This window comes from Bradysia coprophila, unplaced genomic scaffold (assembly GCF_014529535.1).
Source record: "Bradysia coprophila strain Holo2 unplaced genomic scaffold, BU_Bcop_v1 contig_350, whole genome shotgun sequence".
Taxonomy (NCBI): domain Eukaryota; kingdom Metazoa; phylum Arthropoda; class Insecta; order Diptera; family Sciaridae; genus Bradysia; species Bradysia coprophila.
Genome location: NW_023503608.1, coordinates 7,687,055 through 7,706,981, shown reverse-complemented (window position 1 = coordinate 7,706,981; position 19,927 = coordinate 7,687,055). Strand labels below are relative to the sequence as shown.

The window sequence follows — 19,927 nt, the reverse complement described above, 5'->3', positions numbered from 1 at the left end:
CTTTGTAAATCATTTCAGAATTTTTATTTTTATATTTTTAGAATTGAAACTAAAGAGGGCATCATTCAACATTTAAAATCAACAGATTAAAGCAAGCAAAAAAAAGCGTTGTGATCAATGTAAATTCGATTACTGGCCCGTTCCGAGGATGAAATTAAATTTCAGTTGATAAACACAAAAAAACGACGATTCGCAAATTTATTTTAAATTTTACCCCCGATGAATAACTGGGAAAAAACGTTGAATCAGATTTAATTTTATTGCATTTATATTTCGTGTATTCGACAGCGGTGTATAATGCTGGCAGAATTGAGAACTCTTTATTGGGCTTGATGATAATTTTTATTCTACTTTAATTTTGGACCATGTCAAGTAGAAAAGTTGTCGTTCGGTTTTTTTTAGATTCGTAGAACTATACATAAAAATGAGAAAATTATGAAAAATTCACTCGGCTTTGTAGGCGACCCTTGCAAATCGTCAACGAAACACTCGATATTTTTAGTATATAACCGTGTACGCTTGGAGTGTCTGATTTTTTGAGATAAAGCTAAAGCCCGTAATTTGAAACGCAAGCAATGAATTATTAAACTTCACAAACGACATACTTATCAGCTTTTCGCGATATGATCACAAAGTCTGAGTATAAGTCTGCCTATTCTTTTACAAAATCTTTTACTTCATTTACTATAACATTCGTTCTGCTACGTATAAACTAATTTTATGATATTTCTAGTACATTTCGTCATGTGCCAATCACATACAAAAACAAACATTTTCCAAAGTCTTATCGCTCAGCCGATATTGGTTCTGTTGAAAAACTAATTACCTTGTCAGACTATCGAGATCACAAGCTACACCCTGGCATTTTGTTTGATCGAAATCCATCGTGTAAAAAATTTCATTTTTCTGAATGTGGCGGTTGTCAAACTCATGCGACTTATACTCGATATACGGAATATGCGAAGATATACTCGATATACTGGATATACTCAGAATATACGCGATATACTCGATATACTCAGCATATTTAAAAATGAAAGGAAGAGCACTATTACTTCAATGCGTGCAGAGGCGCTGACTTGTATTTGTGAGTAGTGGTGCCCTGCCCATGAGACCCTTTTTATTTATTTTGCTGTAAAAGTGCTGGTGCTCAGTAGGAATCAACCTCCGAGTAGTGGTGCCCAGGCCTCACTTGTCCTTAGAAGTCGGCGCCCCTGAAAGCGTGATTCTTTTTGCCCAAAATTTTTTGCCAACTTTCTATTGGGTATTCAATTATCTCTCAAATGAAACAAAAACTAGCAAAATCGGATGAGATTTACTCGATTTATGTGCAAAAAACACTTAGGGCCGAGTAGCTGACTTAGTCCAAGGGCCCAAATTTGAAACTTTTTTCGCCACGTTCTTTTCGGTATTCAATTACCTTCCATAAAAAACTAAATCTAGCAAAATCGGATGAGATTTACTCGATTTATGTGCAAAAAACACTTAGGGCCGAGTAGCGGCCTTAGTCCAAGGGCCCAAATTTGAAACTTTTTTGCCATCATTCTATTCGGCATTCAAGTATCTCTCAAATGAAACAAAAACTAGCATAATCGAATGAGATTTACTCGATTTATGTGCAAAAAACACTTAGGGCCGAGTAACGACCTTTGAGCCCTCCCAACAAGCCCGCGTTGCATCTTACCCAAAAACAATGTTCAGCAACTTTGTTCTACTCGTCAATACCTTTCATTTGATATATCACAAGCAGCTATTGCGTGCGTATTTCGGTAGATATCGTCGAAAGACTGAAAAACACCTATAGAGCCCTAGCTCTGGAAGGGCCGACCCTATCATGCCCATTTTCGAACTTGACCTTACTTTTGTCGATACCAATCGGGGAAAAAAAGAATTTTGAAAAAATGTTGTGATTTGATCAATCTAGAGGGGTCACAGACGGACGGACGGACGGACGGACATTTTTTTTATTGCGGATTCGTCATCTATGAACATAACCAAATGCTTTGCCCTTACTGTCTGCTTCCAATTCGACGTGTTACAAACGGCATATTAATCTTATAAGCCCCCAGTACTTCGTACGGGGCTAAAAACAATCGTCAACATACGTCCTGTATGTATGAAATGGCTGGCAGACAGCTTCATTTCTGCCTTACTCCGTCTATCGTACATGTTTGACGTATAAACATACTAGTGACACGAATAGTCACGAGTAGCATATTATATATTACACACTTGTCACGAAGAGGTCGAGGCTTGCCGAGACTGATAGTGACAAGTGTGTACTCTATTTTATCACATAAGCGAAAACGAGACAACAACATAGAACTGAAGTGTAATTTTTGAATTAAACTTCTAGTTAAGTAATTTTGAAAGCCGAACACCGCGCGTATGTGATAAATGATTATACGTCGAACATGTACGATATACGTGTCAGACATTGGAATATACTTTTATCACATACGCGCGGTGTTCGGATGTCAAAATTACTTAACGAAGTTTAATTCAAAAATTACACTTCAGGTCTACGTTGTTGTCTCGTTTTCGCTTATGTGATAAAATAGAGTACACACTTGTCACTATCAGTCTCGGCAAGCCTAGACTTCTTCGTGACAAGTGTGTAATATGTATATAATATACATACATATCCGAAGTAAGGCAGAAACGAGACAGCTTCGTTTTTCGCCAGCCATTTTATACGTTCGTTGACGAAATTTTTTTATCTGTGTAATGGATACAAATATTTCAGTATTTCAGGATGATAATAATCCCGAGCGAAGCCGGGGATACATCATTCATGTGTTGTTTGTCGAAATGAAATGAATGCTCCGATTCAATATCTATTGTGAAGTCAGAAAAACTTCTCCGGTCATGGCCACGGAGATTGTGTGTGCAAGCGAAAATCGAATCAAATAACCATACCAAATGCAAATGTAATTTGATAAACATGAAACATAGTCCAATTCCAATGTCTATTTAAATATATTCTAAAACCGGAATGCGATCACATAGAAAATTCTATTCACACACCCGTATGGATATTAAATTCTGGTCAATTTAATTTGAATCCAATTACAGACCTCTAACACAAATCTAAAAGCTAAGAGATAATTACATGTTCATTGATTAAACTCAATACAAAACCGAGGTACCAAGTGTACAAAGTCTTGCTAGACAAATGTGGCTATACATTCGTTATTTCCAACTACAATAACAATTTGTGCGAAAGTAATTTCTAATATTGCGAATTTCTAATTTGACGCTATATACCGTATGTGCACAGTTGTGATGTTTGTTATACTATATACGTTGCGAAGCCTTGCATTTATATATTGAACTTGGACCAAACTCTTGACCGCATAAATTAACCACATTTTGCAATACAAATGGATAATTTGCTGTGTATCTTAAATGTTAGAGAAACTCGCATATATAGGTTATGTGTGTTCCGTCTGTATCGTACATGTTATTATGTTGTAGATTTATAACATATTCCTACCTAATTCGCTTCTCTCTGCACCTACTTTCAAAACCTGGATAATTAATGATATTGCTTGGGATATTGATTGATTAGTGTTTTGCGTAATAATAATAATAGTAGCAGAAACCGAAACAGCATTTAATTAATAACAAAATATGTGTTAATATATGGGCTTTTGCACGACATGATGTATGTAACTTTGATGGCAAAGAGTGTTGGAATTGTTGGACTGTGCATTGAATGGAAAGATTGATTGACCAAATGAAATCAATGGAAGCGAATACATTATAATGGCATTTAATGTTGATTTAATCGGAATGGGTAGTCTACGAAAAACATGTTTACTTCGAATTAACAGTCCCACTGTCTACCTAAAGTCAGTATTGAGCGATAGAAACATATGCTCATACTCAAACATGGGAAATATCAATTTTATCGGCCAAAGAAAATTTCCTGAGAGGGAATGTAAATTTGCAGCCCTTGTATGCCAAAGAAAATGTCGTATCTTACGATTTTATACTTAAAGCGATATATGATGATCGAGGTGTTGCACTTTCAGGCACTTTCTTTTGTTCTTTTTATATAGTGCAGCGAAGTTTCTTTGACTCGTTACAGACTGCAAGTATATGACCAGTATTATTATCGGGTCTATTACTTCCATCAATCAAAGTATTTTTAATCGGTTTATTTCGAATCTTGTACTTCAATTTTTGTAACATGCATTTTACTATATAAATGACCTTATTACCCAGAGCTTGTCATAATTTTTGTTGTCGTTGTCGATAACAGATGAATAGCCGTCTGTGATAGGCTAATGTCATTTGAGTTCTATTGGTCTAGCCACAGGTCTTAAACTCCGAACTTCTTCCTTCGAAAATCTTGAAAGAGTTTGTTAAAGTTGTTAGCGCAGTATCGTTTGTGGACTGTTTTCATTTTTCATACAAAAAATACTTCTGTTTGACGTAATGTTAGAGTTCTGTCAATGCTAGATAATTTGTTAAAAAGAACGCTGCCGAGCCCACATTTCGGAAATTTCGTTGAACAGAGAATTCATTGTATTCTTTCTTAACCTAAATCCCTTGTGTCAATAAAGAATACCAACAGAACACCATGCCATTGTAATAATTTTGATAATAAACCTAGCTTTATTCCAAAATTCCATTGAAATCCCATATACAATTCCAGCCTTACCACAATACCTATATATGATTACTCCGGCTGATGAAAATTGACTTAAAACACAACTATTCTCAAAGGACAAATCAATAAATTTTCACAGTTGAATATAAAACTGTGTTTAGTTGCCATACACCAACCATATTTAACTATACATCGTCCACTTTTCCGTTGTGTGTAGATACGTATGGGTCAAATGGGCAATTCAACATGAATAGGATGTCAATATTAAAATATATGCTGGTCATGGAACCACCGCTGGTAATGTGTGTAATAAAACAAAATATAAAAGCAATCGGACCGGTTAATGGTTCGGTATCAAATATTTAGACCGTTTTGGCTTATTGTACTGTACGGTTTCCATTCCTAATGAAATGTAAAAAATCAAAATGTGGTTCGCCATAAAAAAAATAATTAAAAAAAAAGTTTTGCCTCTGACTTTTCGAATCGAAAATTTCTGTGTCAAGCTAATTTTAATTTTTAGGAAAATAAGAAAAGCGAAAAAAGTGGAGTCGAAAAATGGAGAGAAAAAGCGCAAAACAATTTGTGTCTAATTGTAGGCGTCAGCAGAGTTATATTTTTTGTTCTTCATACCATTCTGTGATTTTATCATTTCTTGTTGAAAGATGCCGAGCCAAGTAAAATGCCATAAGAGATATAGCCAAACTTGCGAGGCTTTAGCGTTTTAAATTACTTTAGTATTTCTAACTTTTAATTAGAAAAGAGGGAAGTGTAGAACGCCGAACAAAAAAAAAATAAACTAAGAAACTCCAATCTAAACGGAAAGAAATGCGAAGGCAAAGTCTATGTTATATTAAATTTTGTTTTTCGCCCACAGTATGAGAGAAGAGAGAGTTTTTTTGCCCCAGACTTTATGTGTACTTTTTTTATGCTGTGCAGCTATTATAATCAGTTTAATGCCCTGGCGTTCATTTTCTCTGTTTCATTAAAACTAGTGAAAAACTAGATTTTGGCGAAAACTTTCTAAATTGAATTAACAAAACAATTTTTGGAAGAGGAATGAAAAATATATATTGGCAAAAGGATACATAACAACGTTTCGGGTTTATTATATATATCCCACGGTAGTCAAGAAAAGTTTCGGATTTAATGGTGTAGAAAAGTGAAGATAATTTTCTCTCGTTGTAACTTAGTGTTTTTTTTGCTTTCTTTCCTTTTCGGGAAAAGTCAAAAGGTATGTGCTACGTTGCCAAATGGGAAAATTCGGAAACATATTTCTTTGCAGATACTTAGAAATGATACAGTTGACCGGCCAAGTTTTCTTATGGTAAAAACTTCGAACATTCGAAAAAACATATGGAATACCTGGTTGACATGTGTTCACAGTGGTAATCAAATCATCTTTGATTTTTTTTTTTAAACATTTTTATGCAATTCAGTGACTGGAACTGTTTTTTGCCTCTTTGCAATATCGTAATGAGGAAGATTATTACACGGAAAAAAGAGTGTAACTTTGAACGACGAATTGCTAAATAGTTATTTGTGACATATAGTTCGAAGTACTTTATTAGGCTGTAGATGTGTAATTATGAGCCTAATCAAATACTTCACACGCAGTTTTCGAACATAGTGATACGCAAAAACTTTTACACTCGCCGAACCATGAAAACACTGAATATCACGCGTCGAAAGTTATCGGAAACCACACTTTTTTAGTTCTCTCTCAGCAGACCTTGCAAACAGGTCTAGGGATCCAGGCGATGTTTTCCTTAATGGTGGAGTTTGTTTATGTTATTCGTCAAAGAGAGAAATTTCATACGAAGGCGGAGCTTACTCTCCGCATCAACGAGTAGTGTGATACACATCGAACGATCAACTCGTTCGGCTTTATATCGCGGATTTTCGGTTTTGTTTTTATTCTCATTCTTCTTCTATACATTCAAGTTCAACGTTGAACGGTGTGTATTATATTTGGTTTTGTTGTTTGTGTATTTCATGATGTGACGAGTGTAAAATTGTGTACATCACAGGATTGAAACCACTCAATCACAGTATATGTGTGAATTCGTATACCACAAGAATAATTTTTGCATAAGTATGTATGTTTTGTCGAGACGAAGTCGATATACGGTATACGAATTCACACGTATACTGTAATTTCGTGGTTTCAATCCAAGTGATGCAAATAACTATTTCGCGACCGCATCGTGAGACATCTTAACTTTGCAAATTTTGCATATTATGATGCTGAGTGACATATAGTACCATTCACATCTAGAACATATCTAGAGCTTAATAAAGTGATTTGCACCGAGATTTATGCATCTAAATTTCCCTCGATTTGAAAATCGACATTTAGTGCGATTCATACTGCCTTCATACGATTCTTGTTGCATGAATAACTAAACAATTAAAAGAGTTGGTATTTGTCTTTAAAGAGTTGGTATCTCTAGTACAAAACTGTTTGTCTCTATATATCTGTATCTGTCAGATGTATGATGATTTGGATAATGAACCACAGTACTACATCTACTAGTATACTGACGCTGTTAGATTATTAGACTTTTTGTCTAGCTACTTACACTCACCATCAGCAGGCATTTTTTTTTAGATATTTGACCATCTTCCCTGAGAGGCGTGAATCATTCATAAAAGAGGTGGATTCCATAAAATATGTTTGTCCATCACAATATTCTTTCCTCGGGCCATTATTAATCGCTTTAAAAAACTTACCATCGACTTTGAAGAAGTACCGGTCATACACACACGGAATTTTGAAAACCGACACATTTTCTGTTTCTGTGTTTTACTTGAGTTTTTGATTTTTTCATATAAAAATGCATGCAAAATTCACAAAAAAACCAGTAAACCACGAAACAGAAAATGTGTCGGTTTTCAAAATTCCGCGAATGTACGAACTGAAAGTTAACGAAGAAGTTAACCAAAATTGACGTTACTTCATTAGCTTATGCGTATTAAGCTATCGTCTTTTCGAATTAGAAACTTAACATCGAGACATGTTATGACAAAAACCAAACGCAAACACCAATTTCAACTTAAACTTACGTCACCGGATTTAAGAGACCCCACACGCATTAACCCAATTATTCAAACAAAATTATTCTTTCTTTGTCAAACAAAAATAACGAGAACGAACCCGTTTTATATTGTGTATTGGTTCCATTATTATCGATACAACCCACACTCCTCTGGCAAGTTCACGCTCACCAGGATCAAATTTTACACCATTCCAATAAATCATAATTAATTGCTTTGTTTTGCGCTTCCATTACCCATTGATAAGGACATTTATACGTCACATACAAAATAGTTTTTGACTGCACAGTGTTTGTTGTTCCACTATTATTTGTTGTGTGTTATTATAACAAGGACAAATAGCAACGAATATTATTTCCAAAAAAAACCATTTATCTTCTTAAAATATAATTTTGTTTTGTGTATTTTCGTTTGTTTTTCCAAATATACAAACACACATTCATAACACCCAACACCTCTCCCATTGTCGTGTTATACAACCGACTTTATAGAAACGTTATTTAGAGATTGTTTAATAGCACGCGGGTGGGTTATTTTCTGATGTTACCTTATATGCTGCATTCACACTCGGCACTTTTGTTTTTGCCAGATTTGCCACCCATACTCCGTTTATCTGACCTGATATGTAAAACAACATTAGAAAATAGAACCCTTCGTTCAAGAGACTCCCGTCTTTCTCGCCCGTATAACCCCTTTGCATAATAATATTGTCTTTTATTTTGATAAACAACACCATACACTTCGGCAAATGTTTTTCTATGTGTTATGTTTTCTGGAAATTTGAACTAAAGTACAAATAAAAGTAATTTATGATGATAATTACATTCCGCTACACAGTGTTACCCAGGGCGCATTAGGAAAGTTTCCTAAAAACGTGAATATGATAACAAAGTAATATGATTTTTGGGAATATAATATTTTAGTTGAGGTGAGGTTCTGGAGGTGTGTGTGGTGTTGTTGTAATCGACGATAAATTTACAAATAACTAAGTTTCCCATTATATCCAGGCTGTTATTTCATGGATGGATAAGAAACTGAAACGAAGTTGTAAAGATTACTACCGAAAATGCATTGTGTACACAGTACAGTCTATCTACACGAAGCATTAATTTCGATGAGAAAAAAGGCTTGACAAAAAACGTAGTTTTTTGAGATGAGTTGAGGTGATGCTATATGATGATTCTTACGGAAATTAAATCTTCGCTATTGATGATTCTTTCACGTTGTTTTTAAATAAGGAAGCTATACATGAAACGAGGTGGCTTTTACACGTAAATTGAGTAAACAGTATTAGATTCGTCTTAGATTATCCAAATTCTCTATTACCCCGTAATGTTACCAACCCATGAACTGAACTTATTTCTTAGTCTTCCATCGAAAAACCTATTAAAGTTCAGTTGAGGTAAGACAGTAATGATGAATTTTATGATCGCAAGAATGGACAATAATTTCGTTTGTTTTTACTTGGACAAGCCAAAGGTAATTCACCAACTGATTTACGAGACTTCGCTGTAATATTGAATTATTATGCTATCGTGTTATCTACACACTTGTCGTGTCATGTCTTTGACTGTAATTTGTGTGAATGTTAGCATTCACCGTTGCGTTTGGAAAAAAAGCAAAATTTAATATTTACCGATTTGAGATGACAAACAGCTATTAGCTATTATGCAAATTTATAGGTCGTTAATACCAACAAAGTCGTGCCATGTTTACGATCGCCTCGACCTAATATTACCTGTTAACCCATCCTACCTCAGCGGCCAAACGTAATAGATTTCATTTAACTTATATCTTTCCGCCCACATGATACACAAATTAAATAACAACAACAACAAAAAACAAAAAGAATTATTCACCTCAAACCTCCCTCCTCAGCACACTCCACTTTACACCTAAAAACACTATTTTGTTATTTATTGTGAAATTATAAAAAAAGGGTGCGAAATGATGCATAAACACGACATATTTTATCTATTTTCGTCTGATATAAATTTTTTTTTTATCATTTCAACCAAATTGTATTATGTGAAGCGGTACGCCCCGATAAAGAATTTTGTGTGTGTGTGACGTGAGGTGCAAAGAAAATATTTGGTATGGTGTCGTTGAGTGGATGGTGTGAAAGAGTGTACACTAGGGTGGGTCGATTTTTCCAACTTTGAAATACACATCCAACGGATAGTGTAGCTGGAAGAAACTTAGCTTGTGGCACAGTTTTGAGTATCCCACTGATGACTAAAGTTCGTATGTAAAATCGATTTTCCATATAAAAATCAGATTTTTAAATGCAAGTGGGATATTCAAAAATGTGCCGAAATGATGCCACAAGTTTAGTTTCTTCCAGCTACACAACCGCTGGATGGGGATTTTAAAGTTGGTTACATCTACCGACCCACCCTAGTGTACACTTAACTATATGAATGCTACGCAATGTGTATACGTACATAAATATACATATATATTGCTACGACGATATTCTGGTATTATTTATTTATATTAAATAGGGAATATGAGGTGTTGTTGAAGTGTTTTTTCAAACTTTTGACCTTGAACTGAACTGACGATATTATACATATATTTTTTGTTCGTTTCGTTTGGTTTCAGTAGTTATAATGCGTATCCGTTTTTTTTTCTTCTGCCTCTATGCTCTTCACTTTTCTCTCCAGCAACCGCATACCACCCATATCAAATACTTGGATATTGTTACATAAAAACAGTTACATTTTATGGCTGAGTCGTAAAATCAAATTGTGTATGTGGTGAAAATGATAACGCTTTTTATGAAAAGGTAATGGAAATACCTGAGTTCGCTCGATTTAGTGTTATCGTGTGAGAAGGTTATAAGTACTCGTATGTTATAGTTACTGATAAATTAGAATTTATGACAATCCTTTGTTGTACTGAATACATATTCGATTGGTAGCAAGTGTGTGATAGAAAGGTGTATTTTTTTCTATAACACACAAAAAACAGTTGTTGTCATACGAAATACTTCCTTTTTATTGATACAATAATGACAGCACAGTCACCAAAATGAAACCCCATCAGGACTGTTAAGTTTGGCAAAAAAAACCCTTGTGTTATGGCTCAGTTAATGTTACTCTCAGGGACTCTACCCAAGGAGATTGCAATAAAAATAAACGTAGCGATAACAAGCTGAATATTTAATTAAAAATAAAAATATTCGTTCTTTCGTGTTGTTGCATAGATGACTCATTTAGACTAAAACTATTAAACGAATGTTTGTTTCGACACAAAGGGAAAATAGATTCAAATCAATCGTTTTCGTCTTTGTTCTAAGATACGGTAATCTTTTAGAAACGGTAGACATAATTCTATCTATCTATTCGTAAATGAAACGAAGACCACACTGGACGTTTCTCCATTTAACCTTTCACAGATCTTTAGGATAGTTTAATTTCTTCCATGACTGAAATCAAATCTTGTACTTCATTTGTTTGAACATGTAGTTGATACGTCATAGGACAACTGAAATTTGATGATTCTCTATAGAAGATAGTATTCAAGACAAGATTGATTAACAGAGAGGATCGCTCAGTTCCGCTATATATTTAGTTATTTCTCCCCCTTCACTACTCACTCTATAGTGAATTTTTATAGTGAATTTTTATAGTGAATAATTATAGTCGTCACCTTGACCTTCCAACCGTTGTTTCTTCGAATCACACACGTATCGAATTTCTTTTGCTCGATTATCATTACTTGACATTAAAGCAAAATGGAAATTCAATACTTCGCGTCGTTGTGTGTGGAGCAGTTAGGTTTATTGTTTTTCATTGATGTCTCGCATTTTAATTCGGCGAACAATTTCCCGCAGTTTAACTTAAATTTTTACTTACAAGTAAACTTAATCTGAAATGTGGTTGTAAATGTCTATTGTTGACTGAGTGAAGATGACTCTGACTTGACATCAATTCAACGAATGGTAAAATGGAATTGCTGCTACAGAATTTAAAAAAAATAGTTTCGTGACGGAGAGCATAGAATTCACATCAAAAGCTCACAGAAAGCTAGGTAGATTAGATTATATCCTAAAGTTAATTCACGTATCTTCCGTCTTCTGTATGTGTCCCATTTCTGTAAGTAATTTGCAATGTAATAAAATTGCTCGTACCAAGAAACAGCGAAAATCGGCGAAATTCTGATTAGAAAAACAAATCACGTTCAGGAAGCATTTCGCAGAGAACCAGATTCGATTTGAAGGGAAAAAATAATAAATTGAAAAACATGTCACACAATGTCATTATACAGTGGAAAATTTTATGTATATATCACCGCAGACATAATATCATCATCATCATCTTGCCGTTATAACTATTGTAAGTCATTTCGAAAACATAGTTACTTCCACGAGATGCCAAGATTATGTTGGGCAACTTATCGTCGATACGGAAAGGGAAGACAATATTTCATCGTTCGAAATTATAAAATTGTACGTTGACGCTGGATAAAAGTGGAAAACATATTTGTGTACTGATGAAAAACGTGGCATGAATAAGTTTAAGTTTCAATTCTATTTCGTTTGTTGCGATTATTCCATTCACCATCGCATTCGTAGTTAAATTCTAATACGGAATTCAAAGTATATTACAGGTGGTTGTGTGACCCAGTTCTTAGGCGGGACATAGTTGTACCCTTAATAAAGGCTGGAGAGACAAGTTTTTAATCGAAAAGTTCAATTTTACGCTCGAAATATTAGGGTGATAAATAGTATACCAAGTTCTGTACAAAATTGAATGTCCGTTTCAATAGTTTTTCCGGTTCAATAACTCATTCAAGTTAAATTATATCATCGTGACAAAAACTGTTTTACCGTACCAGAAAAGTCACTGCTTAGTAATAAAAATCTTAGAATCGGATATTTTAGCCATTTACCGCTGTAAAGAAAATTAAAGGGAACATTTCCAGAATTCAGTAATAAAATTATCAGTCAACTAATTAGTAACAATTGTGTAACTCAATTAGTTCTATTCAAAAAATTAGCGATATTTACTCATACAACCATTGCATATGTGCCATGACTATGAGCATTTTTTGGTATCACTCTTCAATCTTTATAGCTCTTCGTTCTGCACGTATATATAATACCTGAATCACTTTTGATTGCCAGCCTTCAGAAAATATTAAACGTTATACGATCGCAATCGAGTAACTTAAGACAATAAAGTCCACCAGCTGTTACGGTTTCTTCAGCAAAAAAACAACCGTCTACCTCAACTCGTTTGACTATAAAAACGAAACTACAACCACGTCAAATTACCTTATTCCACCGTTGGTTCGGAAGTTCGGATTATACAATTGAATGGTAGAAAGAAATGTAAGACAAATAAAAAGAAAAACTTTTCTATTTTCTATTTTAAGAATCAGCTAATTAAAACGAGACGATTTTAAAATGAACGACATCGTTTTTTTTTGTGTGCATTGGATTACAATAGTGGAACATTAAATCCGTAAAAGCTTAAAATGAATTAAACAACAACAACAACAAAAAAAGAGCAGAAAATGTAAAAATAAACAACCCTATTAGGGATTTACCTGACTTTACCAACAGCTTCATTTAATTAGTTGTCAGGCAAATTTAAACACACAGGAAAAAAAATTCAGATTAAATCCAAATGCACATTTAATTGACTCGAATTATTTATTAAAAATATTTGATTTTTTTTGTTGTGCTTTTAATTTTCCAGCTAATAATCACTCGATTTTGTTTAATGTTAAAACGATAATCTCTTCGGGAAAAATGTTTTTATTGTTTATTTTCCAAAGCTTACTGTTACTTGTTAAAGGGAATAGCTTTTAATGTTAAATTGAATATTTTTAGTTATATTACATAACACGTTGCTTTAACGATATCTATGCTGAGATACAAAAATATGTTTGCTATTTGTGTACACTTTAAATTTTGTTTTTAAATGTTAAATCAATTCACTTTTAAAAGTTCGAAAAACCTCTCTCCGTTGAATCTGAACACTTAAAATTTTATTTTTATTTTTTTCAATTCAACTCTGTAATTAAATCCACTGAATTTCATTTAGCTTACGAATAAAAATCTTTTTGTTTTTCTTCCTACGAAATAAAGAGTTCGTTTCCGTTTCTACTTTTTCCAAACGTTACTCAATAAAACAATTTTTATGACTGAGACGGTGTGTTTATTAGTGAATCCATCAAACACGATTTCAAGTCTCGTTTAAATTTTTTTTTATCTCTTTTTTGGTTAATTCAATTAATTTGTTCATACGTGAGAAAGGCACGGAAAACTGCCCCCGATATTTTATGAATATTTTATGTGTAGATATAATGTGATAACAACAATAATAATATATCGAAATATAAAGAACAGACGCCGCTGATTCCTTGCGTTCCGCCCGAATACTACTGGAAAATATATTAGACCTTTTCAAATGCCAGTGTTTTTCGGAAAAAAAAATATCTCATTCACCATGTATATCCAAACCGAATACATAGGGAAAAAGCAACAGGCAGTAATTGCACTCTCTATTATGACTATATGTCTAGAATGAGTATCCCATTTTATGTATACCTCTACGATATACAGCTGAAGAAACTTGGCTATTTGCTGAATATAGAATTTTCCTTTTTCCCAATTTCAAATTCAGCAAAAAAAGGGGCACATCGGTGCCCATACACATTAGATGATTGCACCATGTTACGTTATACACGATTTTCGGAAAATTCACCTTACCCCAATTTGTGTACACGGAGAAATGACGTCACTGATTATATATATTTTCTTCTTTTTTTTGGTTCTGTGTTCGGGTAAATATCATTTTTCTACCCAGAGCAGTCTTATCCACAACAAGTATACCGTTTATTTTCATTCCAAAACCGTATATACTGTGGGCGTAAACACCCTTGGCTGACATGCTCTCAATATTTTGTCAAAACGGCTGCGCCGATGTAATGCACAGCCGCAATATGAATTATGTATTTTGTGTCTATGTAAATATACACGGAACGTGAATGTATTCATTTCCATCGAACACACGGCAATGTTCACAAAATATACATATTTTCCATAGAGTGTGGATCTTACATAACATGTTATTGTCTCATATTTTTGAGTATATTTTTTTTTGATTTTGTCGATTCAAATTAACATTTCGCTTTTGTTTGGTTTTTTTTGTTGATGCACGTATTTTGTCCAACATACAGACTAACTGAATGGATCGCTAACACACCCGTCGTCGTCCGTATCATACCCATACGCACTCAATCAATAATCAATTTTTATTCGAATATGTAGCTTTCAATTTCAACGCAATATCCTAAGCATTAACATTCCGTAATAGGTATATTCAGGCATTAACGGTGAGTGTATTTACAATCGAATTGCGTATACCCTCCGAACGGGGGAGGAAAAAAAATACACCAGCGTATTAACGAAAAAGTTACACACACTTTCCATGTTACAAAATAAATTATGTATGAAAATGAATGTTACAATGTAAGTTAATGTTTGAAGAAAAATTATGTTTTCGATATATTTTCCTGTGGGTGATTTATGTGTGTCACTATTATAATTGGTAGCTTCTAAATTGGGAAAACATGGAAAATTGATTAATGTCTTGTCTGATTTGTCTGTATCATGTTATCTATTTCGTTTACATGTTCGGCATTGAAGTTCTCCTTTTTTCATTATTATTTTTTGGTCGAACGATTTCTATCCAACGTAATGTTTGTCCAACTGTAATATGCGGTCGGACGGTAGCTAATTTCGTTTTTACATGGAAGATTTTGTTTCCATTCCAAACTAACGGGCACGAAACTACTTAATTGTTTTTATGTTAAATCGACTGTAATGATGATGACTAAAATAGTGTTCTTAACACCTTTTTTTAATGACTTTTACGATTATGTGTAACAGCAAATTTTCTACTCAATTTCTTAACCTTTTAGGATAGAAGCGGTAGTGTCAGACACACAGTATTATTGGCAAGAGAATCATTAATACAATTGATAAGAAGAGACATTGAGTCGAAATTGTATTATTATTGTTGGATACTAAAGTTTTAAAAGAAAAACAAAAGAAAGATATTTTAACCATTGCTCCGTTCAGTCCGACAGTATCATGAGTGTTAAAAAGTTTGCATCATAAAATCTAGTCCCTTATTGATGACTTTAACTTTGACTCTGGGTGAAAACATAGGGTAAACCGCTGAGGAAATTGGTGGAAGTAAAATGAAATTGAATGTAATTTTAGAAAATATTGGAATTTTGAGGAGAATTTTTGGAGTTGACTGGAATTTTTTGATTTTTTCTGATTTAGGGTATGTGGTCTGTTTTCGAAGTGCAGATGTTTTATTTAACAAACGAAGAACTAGATTTATTTTTCATCTTTGTCTGGGTAAATGTTAAAGATTTTGTTTCTGAATAAAATACCTGGATTACAAACGATAGATTCAAAATAAAGAAACATGAGGAAATTTATTATTCTAAGAATGTAAAACGAAATTTTCAGAATGGTTGGTATTTCTGTAATTAGGCGGAATTTTTAGATTTTCAGGAATATAATGGAATTTTTGGAATTGAACTGTGCAATTTGAATTTGTGATACCTTTTTTGGTGGAATAGTGATGTCAATAATGTATCTATTAGAGTGGGAAAAATCGATTTTCCATACAAACAACTAGATTTTCAAATGTGAAAACGAAAATGTAATGATGTCACAACTTAACTTAACTTCCAGTACACCAGCCACTGGATGTGGATTGGTAAAATCGACCCATCCTAGTTTCTATCTTTGCTAGATTGCTACAAAGCTGGGAAAGGCTAAGAAATACTCATCAGTTTTTCATGGGAACATGTGCTGGTAATAATTTAATAATTTATGGGGAAATCTTTTACTTCGTTTACTTTGTCACACAATACTCTACATTAGTACACGAGCTTCCCATTTATTTTTGTCGTTGATATATAACATGAAACATGTCCGTTTAAGAAAATAATCTTATGAAGCTTCCAATTTTCGTCCTTACATTAGAAAATGCTTTTTATAGTTCTATTGCTCCTTTGAGATTAATTTGAATTTAAATGATGACTCTTCAGGGACTTGTCGAAAATAATTAACGGATTTGAACTATCAACGGTTCACAGCTGAGTCAACAGCAAAATAAATGCAGGCAAATAATGTGAGTTGTGAATGGAGGACAAAAAATTATGGAAAAGAAGATATTTTTTTGTTGTTAAAAGCGAAACTTTTCTTTCTTCTTTAAATGCAAAGAAAAAAATCTTCTTAACCGAGTAGTTTACCAACAATAACAAGCTTTTTTCCGAGCATTTTTCCATTATATACGTCTTCTGAGGCACTTGAGTGTAAACAAAGACAAAAATGATTCTGCTTTCCTTATACATATTATTTGGTGAATTGTTTGGTCCGACATTTTGCTGCATTCAAGAGTTCAAACAACAAACAGCTTATAACCCAGCTTTTGTTTACACGGAAAATTATTTTAAATATTTTTATTGTTGTGCACTATTTCGGTGGTTTATACGTACCAGCGTCTACGTATATACATTATACAATGTTCGCAATTTCACAATATGCTCTCGACAAAATAGAAGTCAAAACAATGGGAAATCATTGAGTTGCACAGAGTTTTTTTTTTATTTTATTCCAAAGTGCCTCAACATCAGCAGTTGGGATAGGAAAGCATGATGTCTTATTTTCACTCTTGCATACGTGTTCCAGTTCGAGCAAGACGACTTATATATTTTTTAAATATTTTCTTGTTTGGCTTTGTTTGATTCTTATTCAAATTCTCAGAGTGCATCGATCCTTCCACTTCGTGTTCTTTGTATTAATATGACGATGATGGTAATTCCTTAAGTATGATATACAACTGGGAGTGAAGAGAAATCTCCATAGAAATTACAAAAATGCTATCGTTTTCCGACCCGACAATTCCGTTCTCTAAGATGGCGAATCATCTGGTGACAATAAAAATTTGTTCATACGCTTCTACTTCTCTCTGTAAACTTTGAAGGGCTGCAATCGTATTGATGTATAATAATTAAATCTATTACTCCTTTTAAAGTATCACCATGTGTTTGGTGCAAAATCTTTAACTTTATTTATTTATAAGACCTTACTTAGATCACTTAAAGAACTAGGAAACATATATTTCTGTATATATTCCATTCTGTTTTATTTATAAGCAAGCACTGACGTGATGTTAGCAGGCCCAAAGCTTTTCGTCCCAACGTAACAATTTCCTTTCTTCACCTACGTATGAACAATAAAAACATCGAGGCTTCATTCAACCCTCGCCAAAAGCCTATCATTCTGAATTTAGCAAGCACGCGATTGTAAATACTTTCAACCATGGATAGCCAGCGCACAGATCATACCAATAGTTCAGAATTTGTTATATTTCTCCTATACCCACCGGTATAAAAAATCATCATATGTCATATGTGGGTCATGTCTAATTTGTCATTCATCAGCTCATCTACAATATCTATCGTTCAACGATTTAATTTCCATTCAAATCCCCTAATGATTCGTAGAATTGAGAAAAAAGGGTAAGTGACTAATTCATCAAAATACTGAAACACTCAATAAATCGACTAACCAAAAATGAAAGAAAAAGTTCTCGCGATTTGGTGTGCCAAAAACACACCAGTCATTCAATCGAATGAATCAATCTTTTTCTTGTCTCTGCATTTGATTTATATCCTTTTAGCTTATGTCATATGATCAACTTAATGTATTTTTTATTGAATTGAATGAAAATGTATAACCTTTCCATACCTTATTCCAACCTACCCTTTTTATAATACCATTAGCACACAGCGCTATCTCATTCAACCAGACTCGATCCGAATGTCTATATTATATACGTATATAATATAAGTATCTAGTCTCTCTATTCTCATTCCTCAGCATGAGAGGAAGAAAAAAAATAATTGATGTAAAAGCTTCAAAGGCTTTATATTAAATGACTTTATACATATAAACCATTTATAAATTGATTTGTCTTTCGATATGTATCCGTGTGTACACCAGTTTATTCTACGCTCCATTACATACAAAAATACAAGACGCAAAAAAGTGTATTCGTTTTGTGTGTTGTACAAGGTATGATATTTCCAAAGATAAACGAGCGAATATAAGGTATTCCAGCATACCTGCCTTCAATTATTATTATAGATCTATACCTTTTTCTGCTCAGTCGTACGTTATTCTACACTTACCCACAATATAATCAAATTTTGTTGAAATCAATTTCATTGTATCGAAGAATATTTTCTGGTTTTTCCTTTTCATACAAAAATTTATTGAAAATTTACAAAATTCAACCTGGGGTGGAATTACGGCTGCAGTTTTCTATGTAGAAAAGACTCTTTTCTACGTAGAAAAGATTCTTTTCTATATAGAAAAAATATTTTTTTCAACTTAAAACGTTTGATTTTTAGAGGCAATAGTATGCGTATTCATAGTAGGCATAATTGTTTTGATTGAATTCATCGTCAGTTTGTATTACGCATACTATTGACTCTAAAAATGAAACGTTTTAAGTAGAAAAAGCTTCTTTTTCTATATAGAAAAGAATCTTTTCTACGTAGAAAAGAGACTTTTCTATATAGAAAACTGCAGCCGTAATTCCACCCCTGTAATAATATTAAAATTGGTATAAGTAAATTATTGCCGGCGTTGCGTGTGTTAGGTATGGATAAATGATTTTTGGAAATAGAAACTCGAAAAGATTGAAACTATGTTATCATTAAATTCTGAGAATATTTCGATGAGTGATGAAAGGTCTCGAAACTCTAAAAAATCAATAAACAGGACTAGACTAGATCATTGTACGCACGTATCTTGCTACCTTCAAAACCAATGTGGAAAAATTGCAAGTGGACTGAAAAACACTAGTCATACAGTAGCTAGCACCACTGCTGCTGCAACAGATCATCGAATTATGTGAAGACGATTCAAAAAGAAATGACTAGACAATTTCAGAAGGGACATGAATTAGTTGGTATGTTTTCTGTAGTTAAATTGTTTAAAGCTTGCTTCAGCTGTTTTACCAGCTGGTCCGTCTCGTATATCGATGTATTCTCCTTCGACTCGAACCTACTAAAAATTTGACATTCTAAAATCTAACAAAATCGTACAAAATCTAAGGTTCTAGTGAGGAAATCACAAATTGCTCCCAAGCGTTTTTTCTGTACGTTTTTATTCGAAAATTGGTTTTTTCTTACAATTGAAGTAAA

General features: G+C 33.5%; 1 protein-coding gene and 1 long non-coding RNA gene across 22 annotated transcripts in view; both read right to left on the bottom strand.

Moving 5' to 3' along the window:
- LOC119080723 (CUGBP Elav-like family member 4) overlaps positions 1-19,927 on the bottom strand; it is a 243,266-nt gene that overhangs the window by 131,900 nt on the left and 91,439 nt on the right. Inside the window, exon 1 of one of the 21 annotated variants that reach the window (XM_037189240.1) lies at positions 13,229-14,092. The exons of 18 other annotated variants lie outside the window; for them this stretch is intronic. The gene's annotated coding sequence lies outside the window, so the exon portion shown is untranslated. Of the gene's footprint in view, positions 1-13,228; positions 14,093-19,927 lie in introns of those variants that run through there. 2 more of the 21 variants (XM_037189226.1, XM_037189235.1) reach the window with 2 other exon arrangements.
- Positions 799-19,328, bottom strand: LOC119080828. The gene is made up of 3 exons (XR_005088387.1): positions 19,198-19,328; positions 6,486-6,491; positions 799-826 (listed from the first exon to the last, which is right to left on the bottom strand). It is a non-coding gene; the product is annotated as an uncharacterized LOC119080828 (long non-coding RNA).